This window comes from Chlorocebus sabaeus, chromosome 5 (assembly GCF_047675955.1).
Source record: "Chlorocebus sabaeus isolate Y175 chromosome 5, mChlSab1.0.hap1, whole genome shotgun sequence".
Taxonomy (NCBI): Eukaryota; Metazoa; Chordata; class Mammalia; order Primates; family Cercopithecidae; genus Chlorocebus; species Chlorocebus sabaeus.
Window position 1 is genome coordinate 7,555,892 of NC_132908.1, and position 22,528 is coordinate 7,578,419.

Genomic DNA, 22,528 nt, shown 5'->3' on the forward strand with positions numbered 1-22,528 from the left:
TAGGTAAATGTCCATTTTAGTCGTGAGCAACCTGAGCACAGAGAGGCCAGTTAACACACTCAAGGTTGCACAGCATGTGGTAGACAAAAAGAACTGAACAAAGAAAACCAAATTCCCAAGTTCCGCCTCTGAGTCATGTAGACTGTTAGTTGGAGTAAACAGGCTTAGCTTCTCTAGATCTGCTTCCTGTCAGAAATGTGGAGATGTTCAAAGTCAGCTGCTTACCTTTAGAATTGCCATAAAGTGAGCATCAGTGAATTCAGATTAGTTGAGCACTTGCAGCCTCTAACTTTTTTTTTTACTTTTATTTTTATTTATTTATTTTTTAATTTTAAGCACCCTACAGTTATAACTTAACTATTCCCAATTTGGAAAAAAATTTTATCAGTGCCGTACACTCATCCTTTTTTTTTTTTTTCCTTGTTCAAAGCCAAATGCATGACATCAAACCTGTAATCTTGGCCACATTATCACTATGTTCTAACCAAGCAAGCTTATGAGTTCAGACAATTAAGAAAATAGAAGTTGAAAATACTTAGCTATTAGGGAGAACGGAGTAACATAAATCCAAGGTGTTGGGACAATTAGCATTTGTAGTAATAAAAGCCAAGTAGAACACTAAGGAAATGAATATTGTGTTTATTATTTAGCATTTAGATAGTATTGTGTATTTATAAAATACCTGATAATTGTTCTTGGCCATTTCTTTAAGAATAAATCAGATAAAGGGTATTTGCTATTGTTGTGGGTAGGGTAAGGGAGGATTTTAGTAGAAGCCCATTAAATTACAATGCATCTCCCCACCCTCTTAGTCTCAACTCAGATTTAAGTACAGAAAGAAAACATTCAGAAATCTTGCTAAAACAGAAATCATTTTACTTTTCTCCTTTGTTAAAAGCCTTCTGATGTCTCCCCCATTTCTGTCGCAGCAAAAGGCAAAATCCTGTAAATGCAACTTGATATCCTAGAATGGATTCTGGAACAGAAAAAGGACATTAGTAGAAAAGCTGCGGAAATTTCAGTAAAATCCATGGTTTAGTTAATAGTCAGACATCAGCGTTACCTTCCTCGTTCTGATAAATGCACGTAGTTGGGTAAAATGTTAGAGTTAGGGGAAGTTGGGAAAAGGATATGAGAGGACTGTGTGCTATCTTTGCAACTTTTCTGTAAATCTAAAGTTATTCAAAAAGTTAAAAAAGATTTTTTATTTAAAGCAAAAGTTCTTACAGCGGACTACAAAGACCCGCGTGACCTGTTCCTGTGCCCTTGTCGGGTCTCTGACGTCATCTCCTGTTGTCTTCCCCTTGAACGTTCTGTACCAACCTCATGCTTCATCACTTTCTCACTGCAGGACCTTTGCACTGGCTGTGTCTAGGACTGGGCCATTATTGCCTGAGCTCTCCCTGTGGCCCACTCTTCTTTGTCAAATTGTGATTCAAATGTCACCTTCATCAAAACCATTCATTGAAAATGTCAAGTCCACCTCCACGGTCCTTTCCTCCTGGCTCAGTATTTATCTCATGGTGCCTATGCTTCTAACATGCTCTGTAGTGCTCTGATTGATTCGGTTATGCTTTGTCTTCCTCCTCGTCTCCTAAAACTTACATTCCTTGAGAGGAGAGATTTTTTTTCCTACTTTCTCCACAATGCATTTCCAACACCTGGAATTGTACCCACACATACTAGTGCTTAATGGATATTTGTTGAACCTAAATATTAAATTTTATACCACAAGAAGAAAGTAGCCGTAACTCTGAATGCTTTGATAACGAAGGCATTGTGCTAAACACTTTAAATTATCTAGATTTTGTGGCATCCTCATGATAGCTTAAAATTTAAGTACCATGACCACCATTTATAAGGCCCTGATAAGTCTTAAGTTTTGCCCAACATCACGCGGCTCTTCGGTCAGCTCTGAGAGCCAAGATTCGAACTTCCATCTCCCAACACTACAGCTAGTTCTGTGTCTTGTATAGCAGATTGTCTGCTAGATTTGCATACTTCCCCTCCATTTCATTCAACCACGGCCCATGAAGAAATAGCATTACTCATCAAGTCAGTAGTTGTTTGCGTAACTCAGATCCCTTTCTTAGATGATGGAACCCAAGATAAATGTATGGAACATATTTCCTGTGATGGCCACAGCTAACTCTGGAATCTTGTAAGATTTGTTTGTATAAGCAATTCAGTGTGAAACTTATACCTTGAATTTCCCCTTCATGGATCTATCCTTGTTTTCAGTTTCAACATTCTCTTTTGGATGCGGAGTTTCATTCCCAAGAAAGCTGCATGACATTAGTGGAAAGGCATTGGCTCAGTTCCAAGACCTTAGTTCTAGGACCCACTCTCCTATCTACTAGCTATATGGACCCCTTCTTAGGCTTTAATTTCCTCATCTGTAAAATGGGCGTAATTTTACCACCAACTTCATAGAGGTACCATGGGGATAAATGGTATGACCCATGTGCTATGCTATGCACTGCTGTTATTGTTTGAAAATGATTCTTTGTTGAATTAGATATGGAGGTTGTTATTGTTGTTTTCTGAAACCTACTTAGTTTAAAATTTCTAAGTCATTTTAATATCTATCAATCATTTCCATAGTTTCTAAGGATTTCTCCCAAATGCCTCTGCTAACAACAATGACATCCTCCTCATCGTGGACATCATGAAACACCAATTATATCAATTATTGAACAATTATTTGGAACCAGGCTTGATACTGTCTTTGTAATATTGTTTTATTTTTTGCTGTGAGTCCACAGAGCAGTATTATAAACCTATTTTACAGATGAGGGAACTGAGGCATCATGGAGGTGAAGTAATTTGCCTACTGTCATGTGCCAGTCATGGGGCCTGGTCTCAAACCCAGGTGTTTCTTATTCTATACCTCAGAGCTTCATCAATACTTGGCACAGCTTTATTGCCAAAGAGAATTGTAAAGCAACTGGAAAAATGACCAGAATACAATACCTCTGATGACTGTTTTTAAAAAAACAAAAAACGGCCAGGCGTGGTGGTTTTCACCTGTAATCCCAGCACTTTGGGAGGCCAAGGTGGGTGGATCACTGGAGATCAGGAGTTCCAGACCAGCCTGACCAACATGTTGAAACCCCGACTTTACTAAAAATACAAAAATTAGCCAGGCACGGTGCTTGGCACCTGTAATCCCACCTCGAGAGGCTGAGGTGGGAGAATCACTGGAACCTGGGAGGCAGAGATTGCAGTGAACCAAGATCGTACCACTACACTCCAGCCTGGGCAACAAAGTTAGACTCTGTCTCAAAAAAAAAAAAGCATTTTCTTAAAGTGTGACCCAGAAAGCACTTTTGTTAGTATTACCTGATGTGCTTGTTATAAACACATATTGCTGGCTATAATCCGTGATGTGCTGGTAAATGCTTAACAACTAGCTTGGTGAGGAAAGGTGGGGGAGAAGGCTCCAGAGACTGATCTGAAGTATTTGCCAGTTTCCATGGTGCAAATACTCCCATCATGGCCAATTGCAATGGTGCAAATACTCCCATCATGGCCAGTTGCAAGATACCAATGCTTCGTCACTGAACACAGAGTTAGGAAAAAATATGCAGAAGTGTTTCCACCATCCAGATACACTAAACAAATTTAAAAAAATATTCAAATCTCATTCCTTCTTACTACCTTTTAATATACTTTATTGATTCCAGGCACGGTGGCTCATGCCTGTAATTCCAGCACTTTGGGAGGCTGAGGTGGTAGATCACTGGAGCCCAGAAGTTCAAGACCACCCTGGGAAACATGGCAAAACTCCATATCCACTAAAAACACAAAAATTAGCTGGGCATGCTGGTGCACACCTGTAGTCCTAGGTACTTGAGAGGCTGAGGTGGGAGGATCACTTGAGCCTGGGAGGTCAAGGCTGCAGTAAGCCATGATTATGCCATTGCACTCTAGCCTGTGTGACAAAGTGAGGCCCTATCTTAAAATAAGACGTGTGTGTGTATATATATATATAAACACACACAACGTACATATATATTTATACTATATATGTATAGTTAATATATACTGTATACTATATAATATATAAATATGTATACATATGTAGTATATATTTAAATATAGTATACATGTATTTTTGTATATGCATATACATATACAACAATGTATATGCATATATATTAATATGTATATACATATACTTTCTTACTATATACATATTTTGTGGGCTTATGTCATTTCATTTTTTATTAAAGGTTGTGTTTAACAACAGAGTTACAGAATTCCTAACAAGTTAGCAACTGGCTTTCAGAAATCAGTATCAACAAACTCCAACAGTCCACCAGCTACCCCAGGCTGACAAAATCAGCACCAAAAAGGCTAGAACCCTGGAATGTGCATTTCTAAAAAGCATCCTGCTGCTTCTGGTGCACACAAAGTACTGAGCCAGTGCCATAAGCCTTTCTGAGAGCACTAGTGAACTAAGTGCATGAAAATACTATATAATGTGGTAAGCATCTGGAAAAAGGTAGATGGGATTTGTATTCCTAGCAAACGCTAGTGGGCATTTATGCTAAATGAACCCCACCGTTACTCTTCCGAAGAGTTTTTTTCCCCTACTTTTAAAATGGAATGAAATTATTTTATAGTTTTATTTTACCTGTCAATGAAGAGTGCTTGGTCTCTGTTAAAGGAGAAGGCAGTAATCCTATTTCCCTTGCAGCCAGCATAGGAGAAAGGTTCAGAGGCCTTTCCTGAAAGGTTTAGGTGAAGATAACAAAATGTCGGGTAAAGCTGCAGGGCAGGGCTGAATGGAAAAGTAGGTTTGTAATCTCAAATTCAATATAAAAGATCGAAAGCATCAAATAGTCAGCGGTGAGCCTCTCCATCAGAATGTTTTATCTGCCATGAAATTCTGCTTTGTGATTGTATTATGTTATATACATTATACATCTCTTTCTCTCAGTCTCTTTCTCACCTAGTCTCTCTCTTTCTCCCTCTCTTCCTTTATATGTTCTTATAGAAACTAGGGCACATCTGAGATCCATAAGGAAGTCTTGCTTGACTTCAGTCAGAGAAAACATTTGAAACATCACCTGCCTCCAACCCCAACCCCATCTGCCTTAAAAATATAAGTCTTTCTTTTTAGGTGGAGGTTTTAATTCAGGGAAAATGCATGCCTCGCAAATTAAGAGCAGCCCAGGAGCTGTGTGCAAACCCTCATACACAAGAGACCCAATCCAAGGCTTGCACTCTGTCCTCTAAACAGTGATTTTGCTTTCCAAGGTGGATATATGGAGGGTAGTTAAGAATGAATTTTCATGACTCATGTCTACTGTGTTCCAACACAGTGCCAGAAGCCAGGGTAAGAACTTTGCGGGCCTTTCGCTTTTCATCTACCCTCCTTAGTCTTTGGTTCTTATCCAGGCGCTTAGGAGGTACTCAGTCAGCATTCTTCCAATGAATGAATTCATAAATTCCCATTTTAAAGCTATGGGAAGAATGGCCTTGAGGGGTGGAGTAACATGTCCAAGGTCAAATAGTTGCCTTGGGTCAACTGTCGGTCAAATGCTACACGATTATAGGATTGCCTCCCTAAAGGTATCAGACAGTGGCTTGTTAAGAGATTGGATCCTATCTGTCACCTGTGAAGATTATTTTGAAAGATTTGTCTTGAGTCCATAAAAGTATGAATGGGTCATTCTGGGATGGGGCCCAGAAATCTGTGTGTTCTACACCCTTACCGAGGTGACTTAGAGATGTTCAGCAGGCTATCCCTGGAGAAAGACCAATGTGGTTCGTGTAAGTCTCTCTACATCTCCAACCAGAGGCAAACCTGTGAACTTTTCAGGCTGCAAAATCTGCACCTTGCTGAAGGCTATCAAGAACCCCCTACTGGGGGTGGACTTCTTGGTTTACTCACCCCTACCTACATCTCTGAGCCTTGCATTTTTACAGTTGATGGGTGCCTGCATGGCCACCAAATTTCATGCCTTCAGTTTATCTGGCTGCAGAAAATTTCATTCCAGAAACGTGACACAGTGAGAAACTGACCAAAGGTGGGCTTGAATTCAAGTCTCCTAAATGAAAGTACCCCCCACCCATGACTAAAAGTCTTATTGTGACTCTGGATTTCACATTGTCATCCTGCTATGGGAACAAATCTTGCATTTTTATGTAGAGTATCCACAAAAAAAAAAAAAAAATTGTTTGCAGCAGATGCATGACACTTTGGAACAGCCAAGGCATGTTCTGGAACATCATCTAATTTGTTTCTGTGTGACCCAAGACAAGAGGGACAAGGGTCGTCCTTCCTTTTTCAGAAATTGAGACTCAGAGAGGGCAAGTGACTTCCTCAGTCACACAGCATCATGTCTACCACCCAAGTCTCACCCTCTTCTCATTGGAGCCACAAATGGCCTAATTAGATGAGAGATGGTCCCAAGACTAGCGGATGTTTCCCTTTCTTCATTTTAAAAGTTGGAACTCTTTTTAGGGGACCTAAAGGTTTGCTCCTGAGTTCTGCTAATATGTGACTGCTGAGTTTCAGGATGAATAAGACTTTTTCTCCAAGAAATTTCACATATTCCCGTCTGGCCGAATTATATATCCAAATGTCTTTCCATCCGGGAACTCACCCATTGCCCTGTGACTGTATGGTTTATTCATTTCTCCCCCACAAAGCTAGGAGCTCCCTACAGGTTCAGGTTGTGTCTTCTTCATCCTTTAGTCCCCACATCTAGCAAATGTTCTTTATACAAGCAGATCTTAAAATGGTAGCTGAGTTGAACAGTGTAGACACAGAGTATTTGTCCCTCTGAGAACCAACCTGGGAATCCATGGAGCTCAGACCAAATCCAGCCCACTGTCTCTGCTTTTATGAATAAAGTTTTGTCAAAACACAGCCATATTCATGATTCATGTGTGTACATATGACCCCATGTCTGCTTTTATGTGCAGCATGGCTTATGATGCCTCACTATTCACTCTATAGCACTTTAAAGAAAAAGCATGCTATCCCCGTCTAGATGAAGAGCCAAGTAGAAAGGAGATGCAGGCATTTCTATTTTCAGAGTATATTTCTTAGCATTTCCATTTCCTAACATATACTTACTCTCCTCCCCACCTGCCAATGCAGGAGAAATTAGCCTACTGAGAAACTCAGAAATATTGTGAGTAGTGTCAGTTTGCAGAAATTGTACATTTTCTGTGACAGGATTCTTTCACTGTCAAATTTTTGTTCAGAGACATATTGGTGTTCACAAAGAATGATATCTCTGTGTCTCAGCATATCCTGGAAAAACCTCAGTAGTCCTAGAACAAAACTCTTGGAGTGCTTGTCTCTGTTTGAAGCATTTATATTAATACAAAGAAAGAAATAATTAGTCAGGAACACCCAGGGATGTTCGGTGAGATCGGTGCCATCTTAAATTCATCATCCATTTTCTGCCACTGAATTGTGCTTTCAGCAGTTTTCTTCGGTCTGGAAAATTAGCATAATGTATAGAATTGCCATTTGGTTCATTTAAATCTTGCATAATACATTAGGGGGGAAAATCTTTGAGCTAAGCGGAATTTAGGATTCAGTACAAAATATGAACTTTTGTGTTAAATTGATGTATAGGTTGGCCTTGATTTCTGAGTGGGACAGGTAATTAAAGAAAACCGGGAGGTTAAGAGGGGATGAGGGAAAAAAATGAAAAGAAAAAAACTGCAGGAGGAAAAGGTGGAGGCGTCAGCCAGAAAGGGAGGCTGCTGGAAGATTGCTAAGCTGGAGAACAAGGCAGCTCATTTTTATGGACCATTAACACAGAAGACAGAGGCAACATTCTTGGGAGTACTTGACATGTTCCCAAAATTAGCTGGGTGCAGGATGTCGTGGCAGAGAGACGTGTACCTGCTTTTTATCAGGGGATTTATAAAGGTGGAGGCTGGCTGGTGTCATGCAAAGCAGCAGGATGGGTAAGAGCTGTGGCTGAGAATGCATTAGGGTACCTGCCACTTGTTCCCTGTGGTTCCTCTGGCTCTTGAAAGAGCCTGAAGTTACAGAAGAGGGTAGGAGTTCTGAGGGTATCCAGGAGGCCAGATGCTGAAGGAGAGGACCCTCCTCTAAAAGGAGAGTTGGAAGCAATGGCCATTGACAGCAGCCTTGAAGACACAAGACCCTGGGGAACTATGGAGAATGACAGAGGATGGCTGATCAGTGCCCTAAGTAACCCAAGAATGTGGGCTCCACAGCCCCACCACATCCATGGAAGGTACCAGTGACACCTGAGCCCCAGCAGAATGAGATTGGAGGCAAAGAGAGGCACTTCTCATCACCAGGATGCATTTGATTTCATTAGCTGCCTTCTGCCTCCTAGGTTCCTTCTCTCAGCCCCCAGTCTTGAATGGGGGAAGGAGGAGGAAGGAGAGTTGGGAGCCAACAGGCAAGAAATACTCTGTGCCCACTGTAGGTGCACTGGGCTCCAGATCTGTAGCAAAAGGAAGAGAGTTTTAATCTCATTGATTTTGGAAGCTTTAACGTGGACAGGTCTGAGTTTTAATAACCAAGTATCCCGAGTGCTGTTGCATCTTCTTTAGATGCCATTCAGGGACTTGACCCAGGGCATTGCAATGCCAGGGCTCTAAGCCACTTTGCCACACTGCCTCCTATGTAGGGATTAAACATCCCAAAGAAACTCTGAGGCCCTCTGAACCTCAATTTCTTTGCCATAACATGGGCACAGTAATATAATCCTCTTGTCTGAGTCATGAGACAATGCGAAGAGATCGATAGAATGCTAATCACTCAACCAGGATTTATTCAATGGCACTGAGGTATTAATCAGCCACTCTTCTGGATGCTGGTTATTATAATAGTCATAGGCCAGGAAGTATCCTAAGCACTTTACAGGTGTTGACTCATTTGGGGTAGATGCCAATAGTATTCCTGTTTTCTAGATAACCTCTGAGTCTCATTTCCTTTAAGTAACCTGCTCCAGTTCACACAGATAGGAAGTAGTCAAGCTGGAAATCAAATCCAGATAATTGTGTTTTGAAGTCTATAACTGTATCTTGTTATTGCTATTATTATGTATACAATTTTTTTTCTTTTTTCTTTTCTTTTTTTTTTTTTTGAAGACAAAGTCTTCCACTGTTGCCCACGCTGGAGTGCAATGGCATGATCTTGGCTCACTGCAACCTCCGCCTCCTGGGTTCACACACTTCTCCTGCCTCACCCTCCCAAGTAGCTGGGAGTACAGGCACACACCACCACACCCGGCTACTTTTTTGTACTTTTAGTAGAGACAGGGTTTCATTACATTGGCCAGACTGGTCTTGAACTCCTGACCTTGTGATCCACCCACCTCGACCTCCTGAAGTGCTGGGATTACAGGGGTGAGCCACCGCACCCGGCCTATTATTATTATATATTTTAACTACTTATTCCTGGAACCAAAAGCCAAATCTTTGCAACATGAAGAGGCGGAGAAAGAGTGCTTTTTGTAGTCTTGTCATTCTATTTTCTGATAAGGAGACACCAACCTCCAACCCTGCCTGCTGTATGCCCGGGGTCTGATATATAGAAGGTGTTCAGTAAATATATTTTGAATGATTGGATAAGTGAGTACCTGATTTCAAGCCCCCAGGACAAACACTGCTTTATGGGAAGGTGTTTGTAGCCGCTGCCTCCATGACACAGCTGTGGACTCAATTGTGCCCCCACCCCAGGTCATATGTTGGAGCCGTAACCACCAAAGGGATGGTGTTTGAAAATGGGCACTTTGGAAGGTAATTAGGTTAATTTAAGGCCACGAGCATAGAGCCCTATGAGGCAGTTAGCATCCATACGGGAGGAGGAAGAGATATCAGAGCTGCTCTCTCTCTCTGCCCTCTGAGAACACAGAAAAAAGGCACCCACAGCCGGGCGCGGTGACTCACGCCTGTAATCCCAGCACTTTGGGAGGCTGAGGTGGGTGGATTGCGAGGTCAGGAGTTCAAGGCCAGCCTGGCCAATATGGTGAAACCTTGTCTCTACTAAAAATATAAAAATCCGTTTTCTTAGTGGTGGCCACAGGTGCCTGTAATCTCAAGTACTCAGGAGGCTGAGGCAGGAGAATTGCTTGTACCTGGGAAGCGGAGCTTGCAATGAGCCAAGATTTTACCACTGCACTCCAGCCTGGTGGACAGAGCAAGACTCCATCTCAAAAAAAAAAAAAAAAAAAAGGCACTCATCTGCAAGCCAGGAGGAGGGCCCTCCCCAGGAACTGAGTTTGCTGGCACGTTGATCCTGCACTGCCAGCCTCCAGAACTGCGAGAAATAAATGTCTGTTGTTTAAACCACCCAGCCTATGATAGTTTGTTATAACTGCCTGAGAAGACTAATACAGACACCTAGACAGGCTGTCTCCTTTACTGATGTGTTAAACACCTGACCCCTTGTACATTCATCCTATTTTTTCCCAAGGAATAAAAATAGCAAAGGAATTTGGAGTCAGCCCTTCTCTGTCCTCTAGCCCTTCTCCTTTCAGAGGAATTTCATCACTGGAGCAGAGCATTGAATTTATTCGAGTGGCAGGGAAATGTGATGTATTTCTTAAATCTGTGTCACCTGGCTGTGGAATCAGCCCAGCCAGGCTCGGAATGAGGCATTAACTACATCCAAAGCTATGTGATTAACTTATTTGTTTGCCGACAGAGCTGAAATGAAAAAGCGGGAAGCCGGGAGGATCTGTACAAACCCTGTTTTGAAGTAGGATTGTGAGAAAACTCGAAGTGTGGGTTTTAATTCACATTCCCTGGGCTTACCATTATTATTACTTTTAATGGAAAATAACTTTTCACAATCTTGCTTCGTTTTAAATGGAGAATGTGCAATATTGTCTAATTTAGGGTATGAAGTTGATTTAGTATGCATGATTTTTCTTCCCCCACCCGCCACCATCCTTGGATTCTTTGTACACATTCAATATAGTTACATTTTTGCTTAGAACATATATATTTTCCCCCGAACTTTTCTCGATTGCTTTTTTATCAGGTTTACAAATCAAATCAAATAGGTATATTGCAGAGCTCTGCGATATTATTTTCTGAGCTTATAGTACAATGTATTGAATTATGCCAGCCCGTGCTCTGCCCTGCTATTCTCTGCAGATTGAGAGAGAGAGGGACCGTGGACCCTGTAAATTCACTCGGCGCCTAGCATTACTGGCTAAATCAAGACCGCTATTCAGGCTGCAAGAAGAGACAGAGCAAGTGTTCGTTACACAAATCAATTTGGTCCAAAGTACTTCGCAGTGGGTACTCAACCATCGCTCACATAATATTGTCAACTTAATCAAATAATGCCTCGAAGACACTCACAAGCTTTTCTCTCTGAGAAATAACTTGATTGGTGGAGGAGGGAGCAGCAGCTGGCTATTCAAAGTACACTTTTTATTTATCACTGTGAAGAGTTTTGTGCATGGAGGGGAGGAAGCCTGTAGGAAAGGAAAGATGCTGAATAGTCAGTAGGCTGGCTGTGGGGAGAATCATGCTGCATTCACGTCGTATCTTAGGTGTTGGGTTTCTATACCATGATGGTGAATTTGGGGATGCTCATGGATCAAGCAGCAGCTGGGCCCAAATCATTAGTTTCCTGGAATGATTCAGTAAAGACTTACTGAGCGCCTACTATGTGCCATAGTAAAGGGCTTTTGATATAGTGTGTGTGATACGGTGTTTATCCATAGGATGCTTATTCTAGTAAGAAAACTTGTCAATGAGGGCTTAACAGAGGTCAACCCAGGACTCTAGTAGTTCAAACAACACAGTTGAAGCAGCCTGGTTTTGTTTGCTTTTTAGTTGGCTGGATGAGCTAGGGCGTCCTCGTTCACCCACCTCACCACCCTGGTTGCAGCCCAGACCTAGAACACAGGCAGTTAGGGTTACTGTGAATCTTTACTCCTCTCAATAGGTACTTTGCAGCTGGTCTGCGTGGCTGTATCTTAGACTTTCCAGAGGATCTTCACCTTGACCTTGAAAGGTCATTGAGGAGCGAAGAGAGTTTCAGATATGGAGTTAGACATCGGAAGTTCAATCCTTCCATCTCCTGGCTGTGTGACTTCAGATAGATGGCCTAACCTCTCTGAGTCTCAGTTTTCCTAGTTGTTACCGCAACTCAGTAAAATAAGGCACGGAAAACACCTAGCGAGATGCCTAGCTCATGGTAGGACCTCAGTACGGTTTTATTTTCCATCCTCTATCCCAGACAGTTTAGCCAGTTTCACATTTTGCTTATAAGCGACCAGTGGAGGTAGCATCAGCATCAGTGATAGCCAGAATCCTTTGTCTTAACTCAGGATCGGGGAGAAGCGAAAGCCTTCCTCAGTAGTCCTGGTCCACATCCAGGGGTGTCTATGTATCCTCCAGGGAGCTTGTGAACTTTCTGAAATTGTATGCAAAATTTAGGTGTATGTATATTTTTCCCCCAAAAGGTGGTCCACACTTTCATAAAACCTTCAGTGTATACATGAACACAGAAATAGATTAAGAAACATTTATTTACAGAGTAAAGGGAAATACCACCAAATAACAATAATGATAGCAACAAAAGTCACAGCTGACAGCTACCGCTAGTGGAACCAACTACATGAGAGACCCACCCCACCTAGAATTAAAGCTGGGTATTTAGTTTTTACACTATTGCCCTAGAAAAATATTGATATCCCAAAATTATTTCATTTAAAAATGGTGTATTTGAAACTTAAAGTTGACTAAATAATATTCCTCATTTCAAAGGATACTATTGTTCCTAGAAAGGGGTCCTGATCCAGACCCCAAGAGAGGGTTCTTGGATCTCACGCAAAAAGAATTCGAGGTGAATCCGTCAAGTAAAAATAAGTTTATTAGAGAAGTAAAGAAACAAAAGAGTGGCTACCCCACTGGTTGCCTGTTTTTATGATTATTTCTTGATTATATGTTAAACAAGGGGTGGATTATTCATGAGTTCTCTGGCAAAGGGGTGGGCAGTTCCCAGAACTGAGGGTTTCTCCCTCTTTTAGATCACATAGGATAATTTCCTGATATTGGCATGGCATTTGTAAACTGTTGTGGTGCTCTTGGGAGTGTCTGTTAGCATGCTAATGCGTTGTAATTAGCGTATAATGACCAGTGAGGTTGACCAGAGGTCACTTTCATTGCCATCTTGGTTTTGGTGGGATTTGGCTGGCTTCTTTCTGCAACCTGTTTTATCGGCAATGTGTTTATTATGTGTATCTTGTGCCGATCTCTTATTTCATCCTGTGACTTAGAATGCCTTAACTGGCTGGGCACAGTGACTCACACCTATAATCCCAACACTTTGGGAGGCCGAGGTAGGCGGATGATGAGGTCAGGAGATGGAAACCATCCTGGCTAACACACTGAAACCCCATGTCTACTAAAAATACAAAAAATTAGCCGGGTGTGGTGGCGGGCACCTGTAGTTCCAGTTACTCTGGAGGCTGAGGCAGGAGAATGGCATGAACCCAGGAGGCAAAGCATGCAGTGAGCCGAGATCATGCCACTACACTCCAGCCTAGGCGACAGAGCAAGACTCCATTTCAAAAAAAAAAAAAAAAAAGGCTTAACTATCGGGGAATGCAGCTCAGTAGGTCTCAGCTTCATTTTATCCATCTCCTATTATGGTCACTTTATGGTCATTATGGTCACTGTCCTAGGGAAGACTTTCTTTCTCTACTTTCCTCCCTTTTAAACCCATTTTCCATTTTAGCTGCTTCTCCCCCCAGCACACCATGGCTCTAAAGCAGGCCTGTCTCATAGAACTTGACAGTGATGAAAATGTTCTATACCTGTGCTTTCTGATGAGAGTGCAGTTTTCTTTTGCTGCCAGATGACCACGCACCTAGTAACTTCCACAGCACACGCATATTAGGTTACAGTTCTGGAGATCAGAAGTGTAGCATAGGTATCACCAGGTTTACAAGGATTGTAGCTGTCAGGATGGTGTTTCTATAGGCTGACAATTTGATCTGTCCCCATGCCTTTCCTGGTTCCTGAAGGCTACTGTCATCCTTGGGCTCATGGCCCCTTCTCCATCTTCAAAACCAGTAATGGTGGGTTGAGTTTTTCTCGCTGGGTGTTCACTCTGACATTGGGGGTTCTCTTCCATGCCACTGGCCTCTGTTTCACTTCTCAGGACCCTGGTGATTATACAGGGCCCACACAGGTAATCCAGGATAATCTATTTTATGGTCCTGTGATTAGCAACCTGAATCCTCCATTGCCATGTAAAGTATCCTATTCGAGGTTCCAGGGATTAGAACCTTCACATCTTTAACAGGACATTGTGTTATCTACCACAGGGAGCCACCAGCCACAGGTGTCTGTTGTGCACCTGAAATACAGCTACTGAGGCCGGGTGTGGTGGCTCATGCCTGTAATCCCAACACTTTGGGGATCAAGGCAGAAGGATCGCTTGAGCCTGGGAAGTAGGGATTACAGTGAGCGTTGATCATCCCAGCCTGGGGAATGGCAGTGAGTCCATTCCAAACGAAACAAACAAACAAACAAAAAACAATACAACTAGTGAACTTGATTTAACTTCAATTTAAATGTAAGCACTGATACTTGATTGTTATTAGTTCGTTTGGAGGATCCTTCAACTGTCATTTTTTCAAAGGCTAAATATAAATCAGGTATTTCCAATGACAATTCAGTTTCCATATGGAGATGTGTAAAATACAAGATTTCAAAGACATCGTCCAAAAAAGAAAAGAATACAAAATACCTTTTACATGATAGCATGTTGAAATAATATCCTTAATAAATTGGGTTAAAATGGACAGTCTTAAAATTTTACATTTTTTAAAAAAAAAATTTGACTTCTAAGAATTCTAAAATGATGTATATCACTTACATTTTATTATACAGGCTTCTCTAAAGTTCTTCACCAGCATCCTTGAACTATATCTAATGCTGTGTGATGAGTGCATGTATTTTTCATTTCCATCAAATAGAATTTGCTACAGTTCTTATTTTATTTCTAATTATCCCCTCTCTCCCCTGAGCACAGAACTTCGAAATCTCTCATTTCTGTCTGTATTCTGATTTCTACTGACAACTTCATGGTGGTATCATGTACATTTTGCTTAACCCATACAGGATGAGTAAGGACTGCCACCAGTACCCTGGACCTACAGACAGGCCTGAGATAGAAGTCATTTATCTAACCTTGCAGCTAAGGCTCAGAAGGATGTACATAGCTGGACTAGTGATGAAACTAGAGTTTTAACGCAGAGCTACCTAGCCATACATATTCCTTCCCTGAACGTAAATTAGCTCAACCATTGTGGAAAACAGTGTTGTGATTCCTCAAATACCTGGAGCCAAAAATACCATTTTACCTGGCAATCCCATTTCTGGGTATATACCCAAAGGAATATAAATCATTCTATTATAAACACACATATACACATATGTTCATTGTAGCACTGTTCACAATAGCAAAGACATGGAATCAACTCAAATGCCCATCAATGATAGTTTAAAGAAAATGTGGTACATATACACTGTGAAATATTATATGGCCATGAAAGGGAAGAAGATTATGTTCTTTGCAGGGACAACGGATGGAGCTAGAAGCTATTATCCTCAGCAAACTAACACAGGAACAGAAAACCGAACACTGCATGTTGTCACTCAAAGTGGGAGCAGAACAGTGAGAACACATGGACACAGGGAGGGGAACAAGACACACTGAACCTCGTTGGGGGAAGGGGAGAAGGGAGCGCATTAGGATAAATAGGTGATGGGTGCCACCAATCACCATGGCACACATTTACTTATGTAACAAACTTGCACATGTACTCCAGAACTTGAAGAATTCCTTCCCTGTGCTTCTGTACCCAGTTACCTGGTCATCACTGGAAGATGCCACACAGGCAGCCTCAGTCGTGTCTCCCTAGGGTCAGACAGAGGAAACCCCAGCACGGGTATAGAATTCAAAAGGCATGTATCTCTACACGACTATGCGTTCTCTCTCAAACAGTCATCCCTGGATTGGTCGATATCAAAATCCAATTTCACCAGGATTAGTCTTGGGTTGCTCAGAGCTATCCATTGAATTAGGAACGATTATAGCAGAGGGAGCCCCGTGGTTCTTTATTAAGGTCTTTGTGGAAGCACGAAGTGATCTTCAGGAGATTAAAGTGCCAGTGGTGTTTTCTTAACATTTATAACCTGCGCCGATACCTGGGGAGTTTGTTTATTAAGAAAAATTCTGCCGCAAAGATCCCGCCTCCTAATAGGGCCTTCACACTGGGCCCGGGTGGAAGCTGGCATTGTCGTCCTAATGAGCTTATGAGGGAAGCTCTGCCAAGTGCTGCCTGGAAACCCACCTCTTGGGGTTAATGGACTTCCCATCTGTGTAAGGTCCTGCAGCCTTTCCCGTTTGATGGGGAGGCTGCATCTCAGAGTTGTGCATGGGTCTGAGAAATAAAACAAAAGCTAGGCTGGGCTCCATGGCTCAGGCCTTTAATCCCAGTACTTTGGGAGGCTGAGGCAGGTGGATCACCTGAGGTCGGGAGTTCAAGACCAGCCTGGCCCACATGGCCAAACCCCGTCTCTACTCAAGATACACAAATTAGCTGGGCATGGTGGCACACACTTGTAGTCTCAGCTACTAGGGAGGCTGAGGCAGAAGAATCGCTTGAACCCGGGAGGCGGAGGTTGCAGTGAGCCGAGATCGTGCCGCTGCACTCCAGCCTGGCCACAGAGCCAGACTCTGTTTCAAAACAAAACAAAACAAAACCTGATGGTTATTAATACTATTAATAATGATCATGATAATTATGTCCCGTGTTTATGCATGAGACTTAACCATTCAGAGTTGGATGTCATTTCACTCTAAAGCATCCAGGACAAGCACACATTTATCATTTTATGTATTTGCAAACTGAGATCCAGAGACATGAAAGCGAGCAGCCTTGCAGCTCGCTCATGGTAAAACCAGGCTGTTATTTACACTACAGATATTTACTGAGAACTTATCATGGACTCCAGGTCAGTAGTTTCAAGTGGCACAGTTTTGCCTCCCAGGAGACATTTGAATCCCAGGAGATATCTTTGGTTCCAACTCAAGGGTAGGCAACTGGCATGTAGTGGGTGGAGGCCAGTGATGTTGTTGAACATTCTACAGTGCACAGGATGATCCACCCATCAAAAAAATAATAATGAACCAGCCCCAAGTGTCAATGGTACTGACATTGAGGAACCCTGTCCAGTGGTAGAGGGTTTCAGTGAACAGAAAAGCTACAGTCTCTTCTCTCCTGGAGTTACATCCTGGTGGAAAAGATAAGCAATATACAAAATCACAGAATAAAATAAAAAGACAAGAAGAGATGTGTGCTGTGAAGACATCAGTGGTCAAGGGGAGAGAGAGTGCTGGTGCAGAGTTGCTGTTATCATGGGGCCATTGAAGGTTTCTCCAATGGGTGACACCTGGGCAGGGATTGTATTGGCAACTGGGCAAGCTACATGTGGTGTTCCAGGGAAAGAGTCTTCCAGGCAAAGGGCAGAATGAATGCAAAGACCAAAGATGGGGGCAGGATAAAGCAAAGAGGCCAACAAGCAAGAGTGGGAGACAGGCAGCAGGCAAGGTGGGAGCAGTCACGGTGGAGAACACTGAACCTTATAGACCTAGACAGTCAATGAGGATCTAGGTTGGAGACCACTGAGAAGGGGGTGTCCCTGGCCACTTTCTCATCCACCTCTGACATCCTTACTTTACTGACTGCCCTCAATTTCCTCCATTCTCTGAATTTACTGCATTGCTGTGTCTCACCTTCTGATCTCCCAAATATGGTCATGTCCATTCAGGTAGGCCTTACTCTAGAGCCAAACATAACTTTTATGGCCAGGCACAGTAGCTCACGCCTGTAATCGCAGCACTTTGGGAGGCCGAGGCAGGCAGATCACTTCAGGTTAGGAGTTCGAGACATTGTGAAACCCTGTCTCTAGTAAAAATACAAAAATTAGCCAGGCACAGTGGCATACACCTGTAAATCCCAGCTACTCGGGAGGTTGAAGCAGGAAAATCGCTTGAACCAGGGAGGCAGAGGTTGCAGTGAGGTGAGATTGTGTCACTACACTTCGGCCTGGGCAACAGAGTAAGACTCTGTCTTAAAAAATAAAGTCAAATAAATTGGGAGTTCTTCCAGAGATTACTTCCCACTGAGCTTTGATATGCTGCGGCTTTGGGGACTATAGCTAGGAATCCCGTAGCCACTGCCCTCCAGGAATGTGCATTCTAGATGGTTTGTTCTATTAGCCAGTTTCCTAGCTTTTTGACATTGTCTTTTCCTTAGGAATTACACACTATACTTTTGCCATACCGTTCAGCAAGCTTCTCAGGGATACTATAACGACTTCTCAGGTTGAGTGAGGCACAGTAGTAGGTACTGGGAACATACAGGCAGCATCTCTGTCCTTCAGTGTTGATGGCCTTTCAAGAGGCTGATGAAAAGCTTTCCAGCCAGGCGTCATTGCATCCAGGGCCATGATCAAAGGCCACTGTGGAGCGTGGCCTGGAAAGACAAAGACTTAAGTCTCCTCTTCGTTTGGGGGGTCTCATTGAAGTGACTCCTGTATTAGGGTTCTCTAGTGGGAAAGAACTAATAAGATAGATGTTTATCTATAAATAAAGGGGAGTTTATTAAGGAGTACTGACTCACACGATCACAAGGTGAAGTCCCACAATAGGCCATCTGTAAGCTGAGGAGCAAGGAAGTCAGGCTGGGTCCCAAAACCTCAAAAGTAGGGAAGCCAACAGTACAGGCTTCAGTCTGTGATCAAAGGTCCAAGAGTCCAAAAGCTGAAGGACTTGGAGTCCCACGTTCAAGGGCAGGAAGCATCCAGCATGGTGGAGAGTTGCAGGCTGGAAGACTCAGCCAGCCTAGTCTTTCCACGTTCCTCTGCCTACTTTTATCCTAGGCATCCTGGCAGATGATCAGATGGTGACCACCCAGATTGAGGGTGGGTCGACCGTTGCACTGACTTGAATGTTTGTCTCCTTTGGCAATACCCTCACTGACACACCCAGGACCAATACTTTGCATCCTTCCATCCAATCAAGTTGACACTCAATATTAACCATGACAACTCCTATTGACAGATGACAGCCTGGCAGGAACATTCATTCCACCTTCTCCTAGATCTGCTTTGAGGCCACTCATTGTGAGAACTTCATGCTGCCTGAAGTGGTGGAGGACGCATTTCCTCCTGGGTGACAGCTGCTTGCTTGTACTCCATGCACCTTTGATTTATATGTTTGGTGGAGAGATGTAGTAGAGGGAATGGTGACCTCCAAAAACTATGTCCTTGTCATAACTTGCATAAACATGATCCTATTTGGCAAGGGGAGGGGAGGGGAAGGAGATCTTTGCAGATGTAATTAAGGATCAAGATAAAATAATCCTGGATTTAGGGTGGGCTCAACAACTAATATCTTTTTTTGAGACAGAGTCTCGCTCTGTCACCCAGGCTGGAGTGCAATGGTGCAATCTCAGCTCATTGCAACCTCTGCCTCCTGGGTTCAAGGAATTTTTCTGCCTCATCCTCCTGAGTACCTGGAATTATAGGTGTGTGCCACCACACCTGGCTAATTTTTGTATTTTTAGTAGAGACGGGGTTTCACCATTTTGGTCAGACTGGTCTCGAACTCCTGACCTTGTGATCTGCCCACCTCAGCCTCCCAAAGTGCTGGGATTATAGGCTTAAGCCACCGCACGCCCGACCCTAGTATCTTTGTAAGAAGAAAAAGGAAGAGGGAAATTGGAGTTTCAGCCATGTAGAGGGAATAGGGCCTGTGAAGATGGAAGCAGAGGTTGGAAGGATGCAAACCCAAGTCAAGGAATGCCTGCAGCTACCAAAAGCTAAATGAGGCAAGGCATGATTCTCCCCCTAGATCTTTTAGAGGGAATGTGGCCCTCCTGGCACCTTGATTTTAGATTTCTGGTCTGTACAACTACAGGAGAATGAAGTCCAGTGGCTTTAAGCCATCAGCTTTGTGGTCATCTTTCAGAAAACAATATAGAGACATAAAACTCAGGCTTATTCTAAGGTCCCAGAAAAAGGGGAAGAAAAACAGATCACACTCAGTGGAGGGGTTGGTGACAATCACTAACCCCAACGTGCATGAGGCTCTGTGGTAGCTGCTCTGTCATCTCCTGCTGCATTTGGTCCTTCCCACGATCCTGTGAGCTTAGTACCATTAGTGTCCTTTTTGTTTTTGTTTTTTAGAGGCAGAGTCTTGCTCCATTGCCCAGGTTGGAGTGCAGTGGTGTGACTTTCTGTCACTGCAGCCTTCATCTCCTGGGCTCCGGCCATCTCCCACCTCAGTCTCCCAACTAGCTGGGAATACAGGCACATGGCCATAATCAGCTTTTTAAAAAAATTTTATTTAGTGGAGACAGGGTCTCACTATTTTGCAGGCTGGTCTCAAATTATCCTCCCACCTTAGCCTCGCAAAGTGCTGGGATTACAGGCATGAGCCACTGCACCTGGCCCCATTACCCCATTAATGTCCTTTGATGGAAAAGTAAACTGAGGGTCAGAGAAGAAAAGTGACCTGCCTAAGATTAGCAAATAACAGAGATGGTCTGCGTGATTCCAAAACCCTGGTTCATTGTGCTGCATCCCACCACATAAAAGGCATGCAGGCTGAAAGAGATTTCCTTTTTCTGTTGTTTTCTTCACTCCTCAACCTCTAATTCCTAACACTCCTCTTTTTCCCTTTCCATACACCCACAATGACCTGAAACACTTTTGGCTCACTTTTTTTTTTTTTTTAAATTTTGCATGCTTTCTTTAAGGATTCTTTTTAATACACAGGTATTTCTCTATAACAATTTATAGGCATTTGTATATAAGCATATACTATAAAATGATTAATTGAGCATTGTATGTTTTTATCAAAGGAAACAATGCAAAGATTTCTCCAAAGTGCTGTTTGACTAGAGATGATTAATTTTAATTTTCACATGAGTGGCACAATGCTATTAATCATTTAATATGTTTAATCATAATCTCTGTAATTCCTAATTAGGTTCATTAAGCTGAAACATCCAGCAGTTGTACACAAATCCAAATCTATGTTTCCTTCTCAGGATAAGAAGGAGCTCATTTTATTTTTGCATTGAAACAGAAACTTCTAACAGGATGGAAAAATAAATGGACTGAAAGCTGGGGGTTTCAGCTATAGCATCTGTAAACTCCGAGTCCGGGTGTAGAGTGCTAAAACCCCTTACAATCTGAAAAAGGACAGTTGCATGATTCAAGCTCATTTCTGTGTCATGGACATGGCACCAAACCTCGTATTCTCAGCGGAGAAAACCCACATTCTGCTCTGTTTGGGTTTCAGTGTTACAACGTTGTTCTTCAACTATCACATGAAGGTGGTGACGTTGATTGTACACTTCTTCATTCATTTGTTTATTCATGTACTTTCGGTCAGTGAGTCAGCCAACCATTAAACAGACATTTATCATTTGTGTCACAAGCTGGTCGTACCACCCTCCTGCTGTGATCCTTAGGTGGCTCCTTATTGCTCTTAGGATGAAGCTCAGACTCTTGCTTTGCACAGTGTCCTTTGATGTAGCCCCTTGACTATCTTTGAAACCTCAACTCCTGCCTTCCCTTCATACCTGCCTCATCTGACCAGTGGTGCTGGAGCCACACATACTCTCTGAATCCAAGACATCATTTGACATCTCTGCACATACGCTGCCCTCTCTCGGTATAACCTCAGTCCTTTTCACCTCTTCTCTTAGATATCTCCCACTTAAAATTTAACCTCCAGAATTGGCAAGCCTTGCTGAACCTCCAGCAGTGTTATATGACCCTGATTTAAGGTTACTCAGCCCTTTTGGATTGCCTCTTATCCCAACATTTACCAGTCTGTATTGGCTGGGGATGGTGGCTCATGCTTGTAGTCTCAGTGCTTCGGGAGGCTGAGGCAGGAGGATCACTTGAGGCCAGAGGTTCAAGACCAGCCTGGGCAACATAGTGAGACCCTGTCTCTGCAAATAAAAATTAGCTTGGTGTGGTGGCCCATGCCTGTAGTCCTAGCTACTTGGAAGGCTGATGTGGGAAGATTGTTTGAGCCCAGGGTTTCAAGGCTGCATTGAGCCATGATTGCACCACCGCACTCCAGCCTGAGTGACAGACCAAGACCCAACTCCAAGAAAACAACAAAAACCAATGACAAAGTGAGTCTATTTATGGTTGTCTTTCTCTATTGGTGTCATTCACTAAAGTTGGAATTGCATGTGACTTGGAGGGCTGACTTATGTATCTAACACAAAGCAGTTGCTCAGTAAAGATGTGTAAACAGTTTAAAAATAAGCAAATGACAACCTTTCCTGTGTGTTTCTCAAAGGAGGTTTGTTTCTCTTTTTGGTATTTAAAAAAATTACCATTACTCTAGACAGTTCGTTACTTTCCATTTATTGAATATCTACCAGGAACTTGGCCAAGTTAGCATACATTATTCAATCACAAAGCCTTAAAATGTATGAACTCATTATTC

At 42.7% G+C, this 22,528-nt stretch overlaps 1 protein-coding gene across 31 annotated transcripts in view; it reads left to right on the forward strand.

Annotated features, from left to right (window-relative positions):
* The window catches only part of RBFOX1 (RNA binding fox-1 homolog 1), a 2,485,439-nt gene that overhangs the window by 2,327,438 nt on the left and 135,473 nt on the right, over positions 1–22,528 (forward strand). The gene's annotated exons all lie outside the window — the stretch shown is intronic.